Raw genomic sequence first — 19,575 nt, 5'->3', positions numbered from 1 at the left:
TACTTATACTTATACTTATACTTATACTTATACTTATACTTATACTTATACTTATACTTATACTTATACTTATACTTATACTTATACTTATACTTATACTTATACTTATACTTATACTTATACTTATACTTATACTTATACTTATACTTATACTTATACTTATACTTATACTTATACTTATACTTATACTTATACTTATACTTATACTTATACTTATTCTTATACTTATACTTATACTTATACTTATACTTATACTTATACTTATACTTATACTTATACTTATACTTATACTTATACTTATACTTATACTTATACTTATACTTATACTTATACTTATACTTATACTTATACTTATACTTATACTTATACTTATACTTATACTTATACTTAGCTTCAGCATAAAACAAAATAAGTCTTCAGTCCCAATTGTACCGAAGTTATGAATTGGTAAAATTAGTATTTAAGACCAAAATTACGAATTTCTTTAATCTTTATTTTTTTATTAATATATTATATTTATGTAGAAAAATCTCTGAAACAGATGCTCTATTTCATGTATGGTATATGCCCACAGAGATTTTCGAACCTGAAGCCTGATGAACCTGAATGGTTGTCCCAGCATTTTCGCCAAAGTTGTTCACTTTGTAAAAAAAGTGTACACCCACATATACATATCTACTTAATTTTGGCTTCCAATCCTTACAAGAGCTTGCTTAGTAAACAAAAAGGAGTTCAGTCCTTCGACCCAAACCGCAAGCCAATAGTATTATGTAAGTGTGGCACCTTTGTAGTAATTTTCAAGAATTTCAAATAGAAATTTACTATTGAGATTGCAGTTGATATATTTGATTAAGTTTATTTAGAAATTTACAAGTCGATATTAATGCGGTCACAGTAACAAGAAGAATAAGAATTAGAAACAGATGGTGAATAAGAAACAGATGATGAGCAATAACAGATGACACGCATAGTGTTGCCAGAAATAACTTGAACACGCCCTCTCAATATGCGGATCATCTAAGTAGTTAAACCTAGTCCAGTACGACATCTTTCGTGATTAACTTTTGAGAGTGATTTCGTCATAACATCTGCAACCATATTTTGCGTTGATATGTGTTGTAGCTTCAAATGGCCAGCGGCGACTGTTTCACGAATGAAATGATGTTTAATGTCGATGTGCTTCGTGCGAGCATGAAAAACAGGATCACCAGCCAAACATTGAGCTCCTTTATTATCAACAAAAATTGTTATGTCGATAAACTCTCGTAGACCAAGCTCAGTTAACAAACTTCGTAAATAGATTGCTTCTTTCGTTGCTTCTGCCAAGCTAATATACTCCGCTTCCGTTGATGATAGTGCGACCGTGCGCTGCTTTTGCGACTTCCAGGTAATCGCAGCGCCGCTAATTAAAAATACGTAGCCGGTATATGAACGACGATCTACGGTACAACCTCCCCAATCAGCATCCGCGTAGCCAATCAGTGGGTCATTCGTCTTACGAAACACTAATCCCCTATGTGGCGAGCCAGCAAGATATCTCAGAACTCTCTTCGCAGCCAACCAATGGCACATAGATGGGTTAGTTACATACTGTGCTAAACGCGATACAGTATTAGCTATGTCAGGTCTCGTTGCCACTGACAAATACATCAAGCTTCCAATTAATTCTCTATAATGATTTACTTCAGACAGCTTTTTCGAATCTGGAAACTTAACATTCACTTCGGATGGCGTCATTACAGGATTGCAATCTTCCATACCGTATTGCTTCAACAAATTCATTACATAACCTGTTTGTCGCAAAGTGATATAATCTGCAGATTGACTTATTTCAAGTCCCAAACAATATTTCGCTTGACCCATATCTTTGATCTCAAATTCTTGCAAGAGCTGCTTCTTTACGTATTCAATGCATTTCAAACTTTTCGCTGAAACTAATAAATCGTCGACGTACACCAATAACAAGCAAAACTCATCACAGATTATACCAGAAAACAAACAGGGTTCATTTTTCAATGGCTCCAATCCCATTTCAGATAGCTTTGTTCGAAGTTTAATATACCACTGGCGACCAGATTGCTTGAGGCCATATAAAGCCTTACTAAGCTTACACGCGTTACCACCATTATGTAAATTTGTGAGCATATTTCCAGCACATATACTAATAGGACAATTATCGCTCCGTTTTGACACAATACGCTTCAGTATCTCAGGTAGCATGTCTGGAACCTTCATGAATACGTCTTCATCTAAAGGGCCGTTGAGATAAGCTGTAACGACATCAAATTGCCAAATTTTAAAGTTAAAATGAATGGCCAATGCCAACATCAGTCGGACTGTCTCCAACCTCGCAACAGGAGCAAACGTCTCATTGTAATTCACACGGTATTTTTGACTATAACCCTTCGCTACAAGTCGTGCTTTACGCCGCTCAATTTTTCCTTCGTTTCCATACTTGTTAGTAAGCACAAATCGACAGCCAATAATGTTTTTGTTATCGCCGGTCTTCACGATCTTAAAGGTGTCATTTTTAAGAATACTAATAACTTCACTTTCAATAGCATCTTTCCATTCATCACGATCGGGACCTTTCAAAGCACTTCGAGTTTCAATTTCGGCTATTCCAGTAAATACGTCATCACTAAGTTCGTCAGCCTGAACATCTGGAGGATCGGAATCTTGTGAGGCTTCTTCTAAATTTCGAGAATGGAATAACTTTCGCGGACGCCCTCTACGCCCGCGGAGGAGTCGTGGTCTTCCAGGTGCCCTATTTTCAACCTGTTTAATATCATTCACAGGGGCAACATTTTTCACAGAATCACCTTCAATATTTGCTGAATTATCTCCCTGCATCTTCGGAGGAGAAAATTCAACGATCCCTCGCTCATCATTATCGACGTTTTCTTCTTTGTCAGACAACAACAACTCATCAACAACCACCGTATGTGGTGACCGTGGTAGATTCATCTCTAAAAATTTAACATCTCGAGCATAGACTATTTGATGAGTATTAGGGACCCATATACGATAACCCTTTCTGTCTCGTGGGTATCCTACAAATATACCTTCTATGGCTCTAGGAGCAAGTTTATTTTTACCTGGATTCTTATCGAGCACCATTACTTTTGATCCAAATACTTTCATGTGATTGAGCATTGGTTGGTCGCCATTTAACTTTTCGTAGGGTGTTTTCCAATTTATACTACTCGATGGGCATCTGTTGCGAATGTATGCAGAGGTTGCAACAGCTTCCGCCCAAAATGACTTCCCTAAGCCAGATTGTGATAAAAGACACCTAGACATGTCCAATAATGTCCGATTCATTCTTTCGGCGAGCCCATTCTGCTCAGGAGTATTGGGAATACTTAGTCTCCTCAAAATACCGTTATCTGAAAGATACTGATCAAAAATGTTATTGCAGTACTCACGACCATTGTCTGATTGTAGACACTTTATTTTCTGTCCTGTCTGCCTCTCGATACAAGTTTGATAAAGTTTGAAAGCGGTGAAAACGTCTGATTTCTGCCGTAAGAAATAAACTTCACACCAACGTGAACTGTCATCTATAAACGTGACGAAGTACCTGGCACGGCCAATTGATTCTTCCCTGAAAGGGCCAACGACGTCGGAGTGCACGATCTTTAGCAATTCTTTGCAATGCTCACGGCTTTTATCAAACGATAAAGCCGTCATTTTGCTCTTCAAACAAGTTTCACAGTTTGCAAGTTCTCTACTCTCGCTAACATCCATTTTAGGAAGTGCCCCCTGACTAACTAATCTTACTAAGTCTTTGGAGTTAAGATGACCTAGACGACAATGCCATTTAAATAACTCAGAGCATCTGACTTCAGCAATCGCGCATTCGTTGCCCTCACGTACAAAGAACAAATCACCTTTACGATCAGCGACTAAAATTGTTTTGCCATTCTCATCACTAACATATGCTCCATTCTTGACAAATGTTACTGTATGCCCTTTGTTGGTGATCTTTGCAACAGATATCAAGTTTGTGCGCAAGTCCGGCACAAATAATGTATTGTTGAACTCAATGAGTTGTTCGCCACCACAACCAGCAACTGCCAGCTTAACTTTACCCTTGCCTTTGACTTCTGCACAAGCTTGACTAGCGAGATTCAGTTTTACCTTTGTTGATTTGTCAATAGACGAAAAATTTGAAATATCGCCACATAAATGCGCCGTACATCCACTGTCGAGAACCCAATCATGCTTCGACCTGAAACTATGCTCACTTCTCCAAGTGTGCTCAGCAGCAGTATAACAAGCTGCATACGATTCGTTTACTTCTTGATCTTGTTGTTGTTTTCCGCGATTCGCACTATCACCTTTTCGTGCTTTACAAGCACTTGCCTTGTGCCCAAATACACCACACTTAAAACATTTAAAGTTGTGCTTAGGAGTGAACTTATCTTTACACTTTGTAAATTTCTTATGAGCATGCATACGCTCCCCAGCGGCCATTGCAATAACCGCACTTCCCGAAGCTTGTTTACGTGCCTCGCTCTCTTCAATAATTTTTACCTTCAATATATCAGCCTTGGGTAGTTCGTCTCTGGACTCAATAGCACAACGAAAGTTTTCGTACGACGATGGCAAACTATACAGCAGCATTATTGACAATAAATCGCCATTTATTGGTACACACATGCTTTCCAACTTGTCAACTGCATCGAAGAATGTAGCAATATGCTCTTTAACATTACCGCCCTCATCTAATTTGTGTAGCATTAGCTGTTTCAAAAGAGTTGCTTTGCGCGCCGGTCCTTTTGATGCATAAATTGACTCTAATTTGAGCCACACGTCCCGCGAAGTGTCGCAGCCACGAACTTGCTTCAATTCTGATGGTTGAATTGAAAGAACTAAATCTGCCTTAGCCTTTTTATCGTTTTTCAACCACAAGGCTTTAGCAGCAGCATCACACTCTGTTGGCATAGCACACGTACCATTGACATACTCCCATAAGTCATTTTTAATCAGCAACGCCTCCACCTGCATACTCCAAGTGTCAAAGTTCTCCTTGGACAAAAGCTCAATTTTGGATGAGCTAGATACTAAATTCACAGCCATCTTAGATGCAGTATCAAGAGTCGATCCACGTGTCTGTTGGATAATTTCTTCTTTTGGAATCTTCTTTTGAAATCGCCTTTTCGTCGGTTTTACTCAGTACGCGCAAATGAAATTATGTCAGCAGAATTATTTTGGGTAACTGGGCCCATAACCTATTGAGATTGCAGTTGATATATTTGATTAAGTTTATTTAGAAATTTACAAGTCGATATTAATGCGGTCACAGTAACAAGAAGAATAAGAATTAGAAACAGATGGTGAATAAGAAACAGATGATGAGCAATAACAGATGACACGCATAGTGTTGCCAGAAATAACTTGAACATTTACAAATTCCTTAGGAGTGCGCTTGTGTTTGTAAAGTAATTATTTTGCAACGACAATTTATGTATGTATAAATTCAAGGAGCAGTCAAAGAGCAGATTATCATTTCACATACACACATCCACACGAAGATTTGTATGTATAAATTCACTGGTATTATCAAATGTAAATAATCCTGCGAGGTGTGCACCGAATGCACCCAAAAACAAACCAAAATAATGTTCAGAATATATGAGTATGAAAATGCAAATGAAACTCCCATTCGTATGCTAATTATTACCACTATGCCTGAGGTTGTGTGTGTGTGTGTGCGCGCGGAATATGCATGTACGGGATTTTGTTTATTCATATCGCGAGTGGATTCGCTACGCTACCCAACTCGTATGTAAGAGTCTAAGCAATCGGATGAGTTGGCAGGCGTAGAGCCAGAGGGAGCAGCATACACATTTGCATGCATTTCTACAAACAAACTCACATTTCGGCGCATGCATGCACTCTTGTGTGTTTGGGCCTCCTATCCAATGCAACTGAGCAATTGTGTGTCAAGTGGGGAACTGAGTGAATTTTTTACGAAATCGAGAAGCTCGCACTCATACGCCAACATATGCGTGCATGTGTATATGTACTCATACATACAAATATATGTATGTGCCACATAGCGCTCGTACAGGGCAATCAATGTAAATTAAAACACTATGTGAAAATATGCGTATGTATGTGCGCTCTTGGCTTTAGTTGAAACCAAATATTAATGCACCGCGCCGCCGCTTTTATTGCAGATATTCACATTTTTTCTTCATACGCTGCTTTCTTCATTTATTTTCGATGTTTTTACAAATGTGAATACATACATACATACACACATGTAAATATGGAAAAAACGTTCCTATCAGCTTTGGCGCGGCGCTACTTCATATGCTCACACCAGATAGTTTACCAGTCAGTCCCAGCGCTGATGCTTGGCATGAGTGTTGTAGCGTGTCGCAGCATCTTCTACAGCCAAATTTCGTAGTTCTCGCACAAAGGCTTCTGAATCTGTGCAGCAAATTAATATTCACATGTGCTTCTGTTTGTGTACGTGTGTGTTCATGTGTTCATGTAAATTTAGTGCTATCTATATTAATTTTTTACCCATTTGGTTCACCAAAAACATGATATCCCATGTGTGCATGTGGATATGTGAATACTCGACATTTTTTGACTAAAACTTCTGAAAACATTTGACAATTTTCGCTATTTTCACTGCAAATGTTCGCATGTGACAGCTGGCATTCACTTATTTCGTTGTGTTTATGTGGATGTAAATGTGCTTGTGTGCATTTTGAATAACTTACATTGCAACAGGATATCAAGCAAGTGGCTATTGTAAGCAAGTGAAATAACGTTAATAAATGCCTCTTAAATTTTTGGTAAGTGCAGTGCAGTCGGATAATTTTAAACTAAGTGGAATTAATATACTTGAAAATCTAATTTTATTTCCGACTCCCTAAAAATTAACTGAACCAATGTCGCATACTGTTTTGAGAATAATTTTTCGTTTTGACGCGCATACTTAGAGGCAGCAAATTTGTAGTGATGAGTGGTTTAACTTCGAGGGTAAATTAACCACATGAAAAATTATGAGTTTAACTAAATTTCAGCTAAGAATTTATGTTTTTAATACTTAAACTTTTAATGATAAATTGTTTAAAATTACCCAGAAATAAGCACATGTTTAATGCAGCTTAAATTAATTATTAAGAAAAGTAAAACCTATAGAACGAAAAAGTGTAAGACCCAAACTAATATTACTGATAGCACTGATTATATTGTATTTTGAAACCTGTTCAAGATCAAAAAAGGCAAAAAATATACAATAATAGGCAAACACAGCTTTTTTTTAAATTAACATGAAATGAAATTTGAGAAAGGTGAGCCAGGAAGTACTCAGAGATTATAAACTTCTAAAAGACTCAGACTAAAAATTCCATTGTTTTCAAATCTCTGGAAGGTAAAAGGTTGATAGTCAAGGAGAGAAGGTCAGAAGTGGCAAAGAGAAAAAGATAGAATAGAGCAGAGACAGAGACAGAAGGAGGTAGTCCTGTGAGAATTTACAAGCTGCTTTTAGAAATCCAAAAATATTCTCCAATTTGAGAGAACGAATTTTACTCATTCTCATGAATTCGGAACCCAAAATTCATAGCCTTGCACTAGCAAAGGCAGGGCAATCATACAGAAAAGGCTCAGTGCTATTCGTAGAGTGCCAATATACAGGGTGAAGGTGTTACCATCTTCACACTGCTTGTATCTGTAAAACAACTCATGACATCAACGTCAAATTGTTCTAATGACAGTTCAATATATTGTTTATAAGCCATTAAAAACATTTGCGTCTCAGTTTCGTTGAATTTTTTTTTTTTCTGTGATGGAATTCAAACGGAATAGTGTCATTGCGTTATATTTGGCTGGAAAATCACAACCAGCCATTGTTCGTGAGCTCAGTCACCTGAAAGTGATTAAAATGTTTGTGTATCGCACTATAAAACGTTACAATGATACTGGTAGCATTGCAAAACGCTTTGGAGGTGGACCAAAAAAAACCGCAACAACACCAGAAATGGTTCGGAAAGTGAAGGCTCGACTTGAACGAAATCCACGTCGAAGTGGAAGAAAAATGGCCAAAGAACTGAAAATATCGCAAGACAACCTTCGACGCATATTGAAAAATGAGCTCAAGGTCATGGCTTATAAGTTCCAAAAAACACACGATCTTTCACCTCAGCAAAAAAAAGTTCGGTGCGAAAGAGCAAAGGAGTTGTTGCGCTTGCACGGACGTGGCGAATTTCCTAACATAGTGTTTTCCGACGAAAGAAATTTCCCAGTTGAGCAGTTTATAAATACTCAAAACAATCGTGTTTACTTGACCGAACGCTCATACGAGAATTTGAGCCTATGTATGGCCACTCGAAGCAATTTCCCATCGCAAGTAATGGCTTGGGCCGCAGTGACCGCTGATGAACGCTCTCCAATCGTTTTTATCGAGCCTGGTGTCAAAGTGAATGCGGCTTATTATCGGGGAAATGTTTTAGAAGCTGCTTTAGAGCCGTGGACACGCAAACATTTCGGTCGTAGACTATGGACGTTCCAACAGGACTCGGCACCGCCTTATGAAGCTCGTGTGAACCGAGAATGGTTAAAAAATCATGTTCCACACTTCATTTCGTCCACACAATGGCTTTTGAATTCGCCAGACGCAAATCCGGTGGACTATTCCATCTGGCCCATTTTGGAGAGCAAGGTGATGACTAAAAAATATGCCCGCATGGATGCGCTGAAAAAAAGCGATTATACGAGAATAGGCCAAAATACCTCAAGATCACATTTGTGCAGTATGCAACTCATTTTTTGACCCTTTGATGGCTATAGTTAAGGCAAAAGGGGGTCATATCGAGCTATTTCTACAATTTATCAGACATTTCAGTTGAATATAAAGATAAGTGTAGGTATCATACAAAAGGAGTTTAAACAAGTTTCAATAAAAAGTGTTAGTTGGTGCTGCCACTTTTTTTTTGAAGTTTTACTACAATTTATCAGACATTCCTGTTGAATATAAAGATAAAAATAAATGTCATATGAAATGAGTTGAAGCAAGTTTCATTAAAAAATGTTAGCTGGTGTTGCCACGTATTTTTTTTTTGAAGTATTTCTACAATTTATCAGACATTTCAGTTGAATATAAAGATAAGCGTAGGTATCATATGAAAGGAGTTTGAATAAGTTTCAATAAAAAATGTTAGTTGGCGTTGCCACTTTTTTTAAGTTTTTCTACAATTTATCAGACATTCTTGTTGAATATAAAGATGACAATAAGTGTCATATGAAAGGAGTTTAAGCAAGTTTCAATAAAAAATGTTAGCTGGTGTTGCCACGTATTTTTTTTTTGAAGTATTTCTACAATTTATCAGAGATTTCAGTTGAATATAAAGATAAGTGTAGGTATCATATGAAAGGAGTTTAAGCAAGTTTCAATAAAAAATGTTAGCTGGTGTTGCCACGTATTTTTTTTTGAAGTATTTCTACAATTTATTAGACATTTCAGTTGAATATGAATATAAGCGTAGGTATCATATGAAAGGGGTTTGAATAAGTTTCAATAAAAAATGTTAGTTGGTGTTGCCACTTTTTTTTAAGTTTTTCTACAATTTATCAGACATTCCTGTTGAATATAAAGATGACAATAAGTGTCATATGAAAGGAGTTTAAATAAGTTGCAATAAAAAATGTTAGCTGGTGTTGCCACTTTTTTTTAAGTTTTTCTACAATTTATCAGACATTTCAGTTGAATATAAAGATAAGCGTAGGTATCATCTGAAAGGAGTTTGAATAAGTTTCAATAAAAAATGTTAGTTGGTGTTGCCACTTTTTTTTAAGTTTTTCTACAATTTATCAGACATTCCTGTTGAATATAAAGATGACAATAAGTGTCATATGAAAGGAGTTTAAGCAAGTTTCAATAAAAAATGTTAGCTGGTGTTGCCACGTATTTTTTTTTAAGTATTTCTTTACAAAACTATGTTATTTGTTAAAAAGTATATGTATTCGTATATCAAGGTAAAGGTAAACATAACTTCTGTCCAAAAATATTTTTAGAAGGTGTTGCCATATAGTTTTAGTTTAGCGACGAGCGATCTAAAAAAGTATGTATTTTCTTCGAAAGAGCTAATCTTAAACATTACTACTTCAATTTTAACACCTTTTACACAGATTAAAAGCCTATTGAGTGTATTGTTTCAGTGTAAAATTTATTTTACCTGAGTGTTACCAGACTGTTTATATTAATTTTATAATTATTATTCTTATAGTTTGTTAAAAAATGCACCAATATTAGCATGCGATACCCATTTAAAAAAATCTATTCAAAAAGTATTATTGTTTTTGATAGCGTTGCCACCTGAATTTTATTACAAGAATAACAACTTATACAAATTTGATTTGCACATTTGGATATATGCATCAAATGCTAGATTTTTATACATATAAGCTTAAATAAAAAAAGTATTACCAAATGGTTTTAATAGAAAATTTTATTTGAATACTTGAATGGGAATATCAAATAAAAAATTAAAAAAATGCCTAAAAAGAAAATTAAAAAATATTGCCGCATGTTTGCGATTGCATAAACAGCGAGTTTATGACAGTTGAAATATGCCTAAATATGATTAAAAAAATTATTTAGCTGGTGATGCCTCCTATTTTTTTGGAAATTAAAAAATGCCTAAAAGGAAAATTAAAAAATATTGCCGCATGTTTGCGATTACATAAACAGCGAGTTTATGACAGTTGAAATATGCCTAAGCATTAAAAAAAATTATTTAGCTGGTGATGTTACCTATTTTTTTTTTTTTTGAAAATTAAAAAAAAACGAGTGTAAAAATATATTTTATTTGTAAAACGTAAAATAAATTATAAAAAACTTAGCATACATAGATATATCAATATAAAGATAAAAATAGCCGTAATTCCAGAATATTTTTAAAATTTAAACTATTAACAAAATATAATTAAATGGATATGAGGATCAAACAAAATACGTTGAAAAGCATTAACAAAACTTGAAACAAAAACAAAAAAAAAATGTCAATTAAAATTATTTTTGTATGGCATTGCCACCTAAATAATATTACAAATTAATTTAGTATTAAAATGTTGCTATCACGCAAGTATTAATTAGGAAAATTTTGACTAAAAATAATTTTTTGACAGACGTTGCCGCTTATTTTTTAATTCAAAAACGAATGCAATTTCCATATATCTGGGTTGTATATTAAAATGAGAAAAGTCAACTGAAAACATAAACTGCTAGCCACTCCCTTTCAACAATTCATCCTTCCGCGTAAACAAATATAAATAATTCCATAATTTGTGCCAATCGCCCATGGCAGGCTACGCTGGCAAAGCAACTCCAAGTGAAGAGTGCACGGCTGTTTGATTGGCCTTGAGTGGAAGCTGGCTTAGCACTTGGCACTGACCAGTGAGCGGAGAGGAGTGAAGTGGCAAGGCAAGTTGTGGCACAAATGCGAGTGATTCGCGTCTCGATTCGTTATTTTATTTAAATAAGCAATTTTGTTATTTATTTTGTTCATTTCCTGTCGGGTAATAAGTGCTTTTTCCTGCTCAAACACTCGCTCCAATGCTGAGTGTGTATGCGCGTATGTGTGTATGTGTGGCTACTGCTGATGGCGAAAACTTTCCGGCTATTTGCTGCAAATTTGCTGCTCCTGCTGTTTTCAGCTTTTATTGGTGTTGTTTTTGCTGCTATGCAATCCCGACATTGTTAGCTCGTAGCTTTTATTTCGCTTTTGTTGTTGGTGCGCTTGTTTGCTGCTGCTGATTCATTGCCATTCGCCTTAATTGTTGTGGTAAAATATTTCATTTTGTTTGCTTGTTTGCATTATTTCATTTCCCATGGCATATGTGTGGAAGTGAATTTGCATGCGCGGTGTGTGCGTGTGTGTGTGTGTAATTGTGTATGTACATACAGGTTGTTCCATCTAGAGTTTGAAATTTTTTTTTTTGGTTTTTGTTTTGGTATTGGAAAGTGTAAGCCTTGCCATTAAACATGGAACACAATTTCGATCAAAAAAGGTCCACGGCTGACTTTATAGCGTCGTTTTTTATCTTTTTTATATTTGGCCATCCAATTTTAAATACTATTTAAAGTTATTAATAGCCGAGCTCAAGAAATTAAAATAAAACATAAAATTTTATATTAACTTATTTTTTTTTTTGTTTGGGCTATCGATATTTCGTCTTCAATTTGAAGTCATCTGCAGAATCTTACGGTTATGCCTGGTCGATCGTTCAGTAAACTCAAGTATTTGATAGTTTTTCGCAAGGCTCGGCACTTAGCTCATCAATGACAACCTTGATTTCATGCCACAACATTTGACTGACCTCTGTATGGTTGGCTTAACATTTATCATTTACGTTGCATCACAGAGAATAGTCAAATCCCAATATTAACGAACGAGGAGCCCATTCTTAGGCAAATCAAACGCAGAAAGTGGTGATGGATAGATCACAGACTGAGATAACCACCAGATAACAACATGAGGATGACTCTGGACTAGATCCCGCAAGAGAGCAGAGGTCGCGGTCAACCAAAAAACACTTGGAGAAGGTCGATGCTGCGCGAACTAACAGATGTCGACATCTCATGGGACGGTGCAAAAACAACATCACAGAACCGTATACGATGGAAGAGTCTTGTCGCGGCCCTATGCTCCCGAGAGGAGTGAACAAGAAGAAAAAAAAAACCCAATTAATTGTAGCCTTTCTGCTGACTACTGAAATTTTGAAGCGAGTGCGAAAAATTTCGAATGCACGATTAACTGTGTGGCACGTTGGTTGGTTGGTTGGTTTTTGTGGTGATTCTTTCAGAATCAAACTAGAGCTTCCGCACCATTTTGTTGCCACATCCTCGTTACCAACCTGTTTACCAGTTATTTATGGCATGACTATATCCAGTCTGTGCGGTTTAAGAACCTTATTAGGTTGTTGACCCGTAAGCCAGACAGTTGTTCGAGATTCTCGAACAGCGGTTTGCCCAGGGTTAACATCCTGTCCTTCCATAGGGCAGGGCATTCGCAGAGGAAATGGAAGATTGTTTCTTTTTTTTCCGGTTGTTTACAACTATGACAGTATGTGTTGTGAAGGATGCCCATTTTGGCGGCTTGTTCTCCGATAGACCAGAAGCCAGTTATGACTGCCGTTAGTCTGCAAGCATCTCGTCGTTTCATGTTTAACAATATTGACGATTGTTTGAGGTTCTGGATGGGACATAACGTTCTGCTGATTTTGCATTTCGTCTCGTCTCTCCACCTATACGATTCGGAGATATTTTAGGGAAATTGTACTCTTGACTGCACCTAGTGGTGTGAATACCGATTCTGCAAAAGCATTATTCATGGCAGATCCCCTTCTTGCCAGTTTCTCTGCTTTTTCGTTACCTTCAATATTCCGATGTCCCGGCATACAGATTAAGGTAACTTCATGGTTTACACTCAAGGTGGTGAGGCTATTCTGTGTGGCACGTGGTGCTATTTATTTATTTTGTCTTTTGTATTTTTGTGTAGGAGGTAGGGTTCAAAATGCCCTCACACTTGCAGCGACCGTCGTCTACTACGTTGAGTAGAGTGGGCACTAAAACAATCCCTCCTCTACCTCTGCTTCTGAGGAGACACCCTTCCCGCGACTACTTTTTGACCTACTTCAGGAGTGCCCAGAACGGCATCCATAAAGGACCAATCCTACACACCCAGGCCTAGGTCCATTATATTTCTAGCCAGCTTTCATGCTATAGGCTCATCGTCTTGTGTATCTGTCTGCGAGGCTTCCCTTTATTGCACTGTGTCGAGGACTATCTTGTTTTCCGTAGTATGTCCGCGATTTATCTCTTCGCCGCGTTCCAGCTGCCCTCACGTTCGAGCATTTTGCTGATTATGTTGCTCAGCGTAATATCACCAATCTATTTCTCTCACCGCGAGCTTTTCTCACCGCGAGCCATCTGTCGCGTGTACAAAAACCTGTATTCAGCGTCAACGCTCGCCGCTTCGCAATACATACACTTGGGATCGCTTAACTTGCCCATGAGATATAGGTATCTCTGCAAGTAGGTGTGACCGGAGAAGAACTGAGTGAAGAACTAATGCACTTTCCCGAAGTCATTCGGACCTATTTGCGTATTGATGTAATTAGTTTTGTCGTCTTTCTGTCATTCGGTTCAGTGTCCCGTCGGCTTTGCCACTACGGCATGGTTTGGCATCTCCATTCCGTGACGCTGGTGATGTCGTATTTCTTCTTGGCTTCTCCCACACATCCATTCATTCCCGGACCAACATCCAATGCTTTTACGTGAGTATCACCTGGCAATAGCTCTAACCCATGGCACCCACAGGCACATGGGTCAAAATCAATAATCAATGATCAGGGCCACAACAAATTTTGGTACCAATTGGCAGTGTGGCATGGACACACTAACCGCCTTGGTGGGGCTCGAGGCCTATGCATACCTCTGCCGTTCTATGGGTCCCGGCACTCGGTTGCAATGCAACTCCATATCGGCCTACTCGCGTTTTAGGTCTTAACCACAGCCACCACGAAAACCTCCCCGAAGGGCCGTTCCCAAAGAACAGGTCAGAGCGAACTCTGACGTCTCCTGTTCCCCGTGGTACCAAGTTATGGTCTTCGGTGAGACCACGTACCCGAAGACACCGCCAGTTGAGCACCCATACTACGCAGGCACTGGTGAACCTAGATTTTAGTCGCCTTTTACCACAGGCATACCTTACCTCGGGCATATTCTAACCCCTGCACCGCTGGGGGGTCGACGGGTATCTCCCAGCTGATAACAAAGACTGCAGCGCCAGAAACCGTACGGTAGGCTGAGGCAACTATCAGTACCGCTGTTCGTTGCACAGCCTCCAGTGCTTTGCGCTTGGCTTTGCAGTTTAGCGCATCTCCTCATACTATGTTGCCGTATCGGAGTTTTTCATTTGTAGTGGCTATTATTAGCTTTCTTTTACACTGGGTTGGTCCACCGATGTTCGCCATTAGTCTGCTTAGCATTTCCGTGTTCTTTGCTGCTTTAGTAGCCGCGTGCCGTATCTGGGACCGGAACGTAAGTGTGTTATCGAACTGAATGCCCAGGTATTTCACCGCTTTTCGAGTCTCTAGGGATATGTCGCCTAGTTATCACACATGCCGACCTCGAGTGGCGGTCTTATGTTTGGCGAGCTCCGAGCTATGACCGTCAAGCCAAAATTGGGTCTATAAATTACAACTAGTTTCTTGGTAATTGAACAGCTTTTCTTGTAATCAAATTTTATAATAGACAACTTTTAGGCTACAGACAAAATGGAAGCGATGGGTTTTCAAATACGAATCGCTAGCTGTAGTGAATTCTTTACAATTCATCTAATGGTTTGCTACTGCGAAATAGACGTGAGTTACTTTTGAAAATGTATTAATGACAATCATTGTGATTAGCCTTCCTTTGCTGGCGCATTAGGTTGAAACCGAAGGTAAATTAGGTTGACCCTCTTCAGTTAGTCAAACCAAGGCGTCAGTTAACATGGCGCGGTGGCACTTATTCTAGACTGTAACGTCGGATTTTTGCTCATTTTCAAAAAACAAATGCTTAATGATGCTTTTTGTTGCATTTCTCAAGAGAGAGGAACTCAATATTTATAATTGTTTTGTGAAACTTAAAAGTGCCTGCCATTAGAAAGCGATGCAAGTATGATACTTGATACTTTTATGCTTCTTTTGAGGGAATATTACAAGTTTTTATTGAAAGAGCTGGACTCCCACAACTGAACCCAACACTGTCAACTAAATTTTTGACACATTCCAGATGCTGGTTTAGCTGTCAATGTAAAAGATTGCTAGTTCAAATTCCAAACGTTAGATCGACCACCCTGTATATGCACAAATGAATGTGAGCGATTTCGCATTATCATAATACAACAACAATAAACAACAAAAACAAAGATTTGTAGCAATGCCAGCCAGCAAATAAGCAAAATTTGTATGCATAAGTATTTCTGCCTTCTACTACTCTGAGCCACCCGAACACTCAGCCACCTCCCTTGCACGTCTACATAAGAATTTTTGCCTTCTACTACTCTAAACCACTCGTCCGCTCGTAAGCAAGCGATTTGTGTGCTCGCAAAGCCACAACATTTAAATGTAAGAAGAATACACAAGCAGGAGGCTGGCCACACAGTTCGTACCCAAGATTAGTGAATGTATTTGTATGCGCCTGTATATTTTGGCTTTTTGGTATAGCCAAGTGCTATTTTCTAATCTGACAGGTGAAATGGATTTGTAGCTTCACCAACACCAGTCGCTTCAAACGGCAACAGCGCTGTTTTGTTCGCTCTGGCAAGAGGGAGTGCAAGATTGGCCCATGTTGAATAGTCCGACCACTTGACTATGCCAGCGAAGCGCAGACAAATGTATTGGTGAATGTGTTAGTGTGTATTTGAGTGTGTGTGCATGTGTGGCCTCTTTAGGGGCTGTATGCGGGTTGACAGTGTGATTTATGTGGCTTAGAAATTACAAAACAGGAACATGACCAACGTTTAAACGAAACTTTTCGCATATTTATTTCAGCTAAAATGCGCAGGGGACGGAAGTGAGTGCAAGAGAAAAAAGTAAAAGAAATAAGTTAACAACCACAAAAGCGACTAAAAACTTTTGTAGAAAGCCAAAAACTCAAACACCATCTAATGAAAATACTCTAATAGAGTTGTGACAGTTGGCGGGGCACGGCGAGTATGAAGTGTATAGAAAAAATTTACTGAAAACGAAAAAAAAATGAAAAAAATATAAAAAAAAATTAAAAATAGCAATGAATATAAAAATAAAAATACAAAACACGAAAAAGGTTTAAAAAGTAAAGGTAACCACAAACTTGTGCTCCAGGGAATTCCTCATAGCCTGCCAAGTATTTACGCCGCTTGCACACAAAATGGCAGTTTGTAGACGCTAACAACTTAGGCAGTTAAATAATAATAGCCCCAAGTTATTTATGACTTTAAGAATTTAAATATTTTTGCGCTTTCTTCTTTCTTGTTTTTGCCTTTTTTTAGATTTTTTTCGAGCTTGACATGACATTTTTTACACGTACCAACGATTGTCTAAAAGTTTCTTAATTAAAAGTATAACCACAGCAAAGGCTAATAAATTTTTGTGTCCTTTATTTCTTTGCAGATTTACAGTTGACCTGTCACAACCTTTCTCTACCGAGCATTTATGCCTTTATCTGTGTCACTAAGTGAAAAGGTAAGTCAACTTTAGAGTGTCGCGAATGCGTAAATGCCTTTTTGCACTTCCTTCTGAAACTTTTGATTTATTTCGCTAATTTGTAATTATAATATAACTGTATTATAAAAAAAATTATTATAATGAAAGTTTTTAACACATTTCACCATTTTGCGTAATTAAAAAAAGGTTACTGTTGATCTTCGAATAAGAAGAGACTGTCAGCAAATTGATTTATATTTTCTTCCATTTCTTATTCTTTAATATGTTTCCTTTACTTCAGTATACACTTTGCATTAGTTTTTGCGAAAAAAATAATAAATATGGTTTCTAAACTTTAGAAATTTTTACGAACAGCTTCATTTTCAAACTGTTTCAAACGAAAGAGGACTTTTTCCCTACCAGTCACAACACGAAGATCTCAAGACCAAAGAACGTAAACTCAAAATATTAGGCAGGCAACTAAGTTCTCGCTGTTTTTTTTTGATGAAAATACACCTTTATTCTGACGAAACGGTTACAAGTGAATCATTTAAAGCATTGCCCATCGCTGGCTACTTAGTTTTTTCCCATCTTTCTGGTAGATCTCGTATACCGTCGCGGCAAAACTATTCATCTTTTGAGGCTATCCACCGATCAAACCTTTTTTTGATGTCTCCATATGAATGGAACTGCTGGCCAGCTAGACCATGAGCCATCGCTCGGAACAGGTGATAATCGGACGCCGCAATATCTGGAGAATATGGCGTGTGGGGTAGGATTTCCCATTTCAGTGTTTCCAGATCGCTTTTAGCGCTCGGCCTCACGCTGTCATGCTGTAGAATCACTTTTTCATGCCTCTCCGCGTATTGCGGTCGCTTGTCGCGCAGTGCTCGGCTCAATCGCATCGATTGAGGTCAATACCGATCCCCAGTGATGGTTTCGCTTGGTTTTAACACTTCATAATAAATAACACCAACTTGGTTCCACCAAATACATAGCATAACCTTCACAGCATGAATATTCGGCCGAGGCAACGACGTAGAAGCATGACCGGGTGACCGGGCAGTCCCAGTGACTTTCTTTTCTTTGGATTGCTGTAATGAATCCATTTTTGATCACTCGTCACGATGCGATGACGAAACCCCTTCCTTTTTTGCCGCTGGAGCAGTTGTTCACAGGCAAAAAAACGACGTACAACATCCCTTGGTTTTAACTCATAACGAACCCAAGTATCCTGTTTCTGTATCATTCCCAAAGCATGCAATCGCTTTCAAAAGGATTGTCGGGTTACTTCTAATACTGAAGCAAGCTCTACTTGCGTTTGACGCGGATCCTCATTGAGCAATGCCTCCAATTCAGCGTCTTCGACGTATTTTGGCCTCCTTCACGCTGACGGTCGTCAACATTAAAATCAGCATCTTTGAAGCGACGGAACCAATCTTGGCACGTTATTTCACTTAGAACAGAGCAGCATCTCCATAAACTTGTTGTAGCTCTCGATGCGCTTCAGCCGCCGTGTTTTTCGAATGAAAGAGGAAAATCAACACTTCCCGCAAATGACGATTATTCGGCACAAAATCACACATTTTCACAAAACCAAAAGTATCTGATGCGAAAACCAAATCACTAATGTGTCGAAGCAATTTGCTTACCATATGTCTAAGCTTGTTTTATGATGTTTAGGTTATGTGAGAGTCGACTAGCACACACTGCTGGCGCCATCTATTGACCATCAGCGAGAACTTAGTTGTGCACCTAATATTTAAATCAGCTCTGCCTAAGAGAGGAGTTGTGGCCTTATAGCAATTATCTAGTTGAAGCATCTCCTCACCTTATAAAATAAGGTTTCAAAAAACCTATGTAAGCTAATAACTTTACATGTATGGATGTATGTGGAAGCTAATTGTTCTAGAAATGTTTATATTGGCTTGAAATCCGTAAACTTACAAAAGAGGCGTCTCTATAAGTTGAAATGTACAAAAAATCGTAACGCGTAACGTAAAATCAAACTACAATAAACCAAAAATTATTCAACCGATTCGTGTTTTACTTTTTTGCTATATAACTTTGATGCATTTACTACAATTCTGTGTTAGTAAATTTTGTCAATTATTTCTTATTATTAAAAAAATTTTAAAAATAAAAGACAAGTTTTTTCCCAAAATTTATTACCAGAATGTATCGGCTGCTGTAGTCTAGCGTAAGTGCGCTTGCCTGTCATTCCAGAGGTTGTGGGTTCGACTCCCACGTGAAGCACGGTCCTTGTACTTTTCCAAACTTACCTACTTTCCTAGATTATATAAAAAATAAAATAATAATTGCATTCCTTACCAACAACCTTATCCTTCCAATGCTTACTTCCGCACAAAAAATTCAGCG

General features: G+C 37.9%; 1 protein-coding gene across 1 annotated transcript in view; it reads left to right on the top strand.

The window, feature by feature from the left end:
• Positions 1-19,575, top strand: part of LOC128862911 (uncharacterized) — a 250,088-nt gene that overhangs the window by 81,965 nt on the left and 148,548 nt on the right. The window contains exon 2 of the mRNA XM_054101736.1: positions 17,164-17,235. The gene's annotated coding sequence lies outside the window, so the exon portion shown is untranslated. The remainder of the gene's footprint in view (positions 1-17,163; positions 17,236-19,575) is intronic.

This window comes from Anastrepha ludens, chromosome 5 (assembly GCF_028408465.1).
Source record: "Anastrepha ludens isolate Willacy chromosome 5, idAnaLude1.1, whole genome shotgun sequence".
NCBI classification, from domain to species: Eukaryota; Metazoa; Arthropoda; class Insecta; order Diptera; family Tephritidae; genus Anastrepha; species Anastrepha ludens.
Note: the sequence above shows the minus strand (reverse complement) of the source record. Positions and strands in the feature narration are given on the sequence as shown.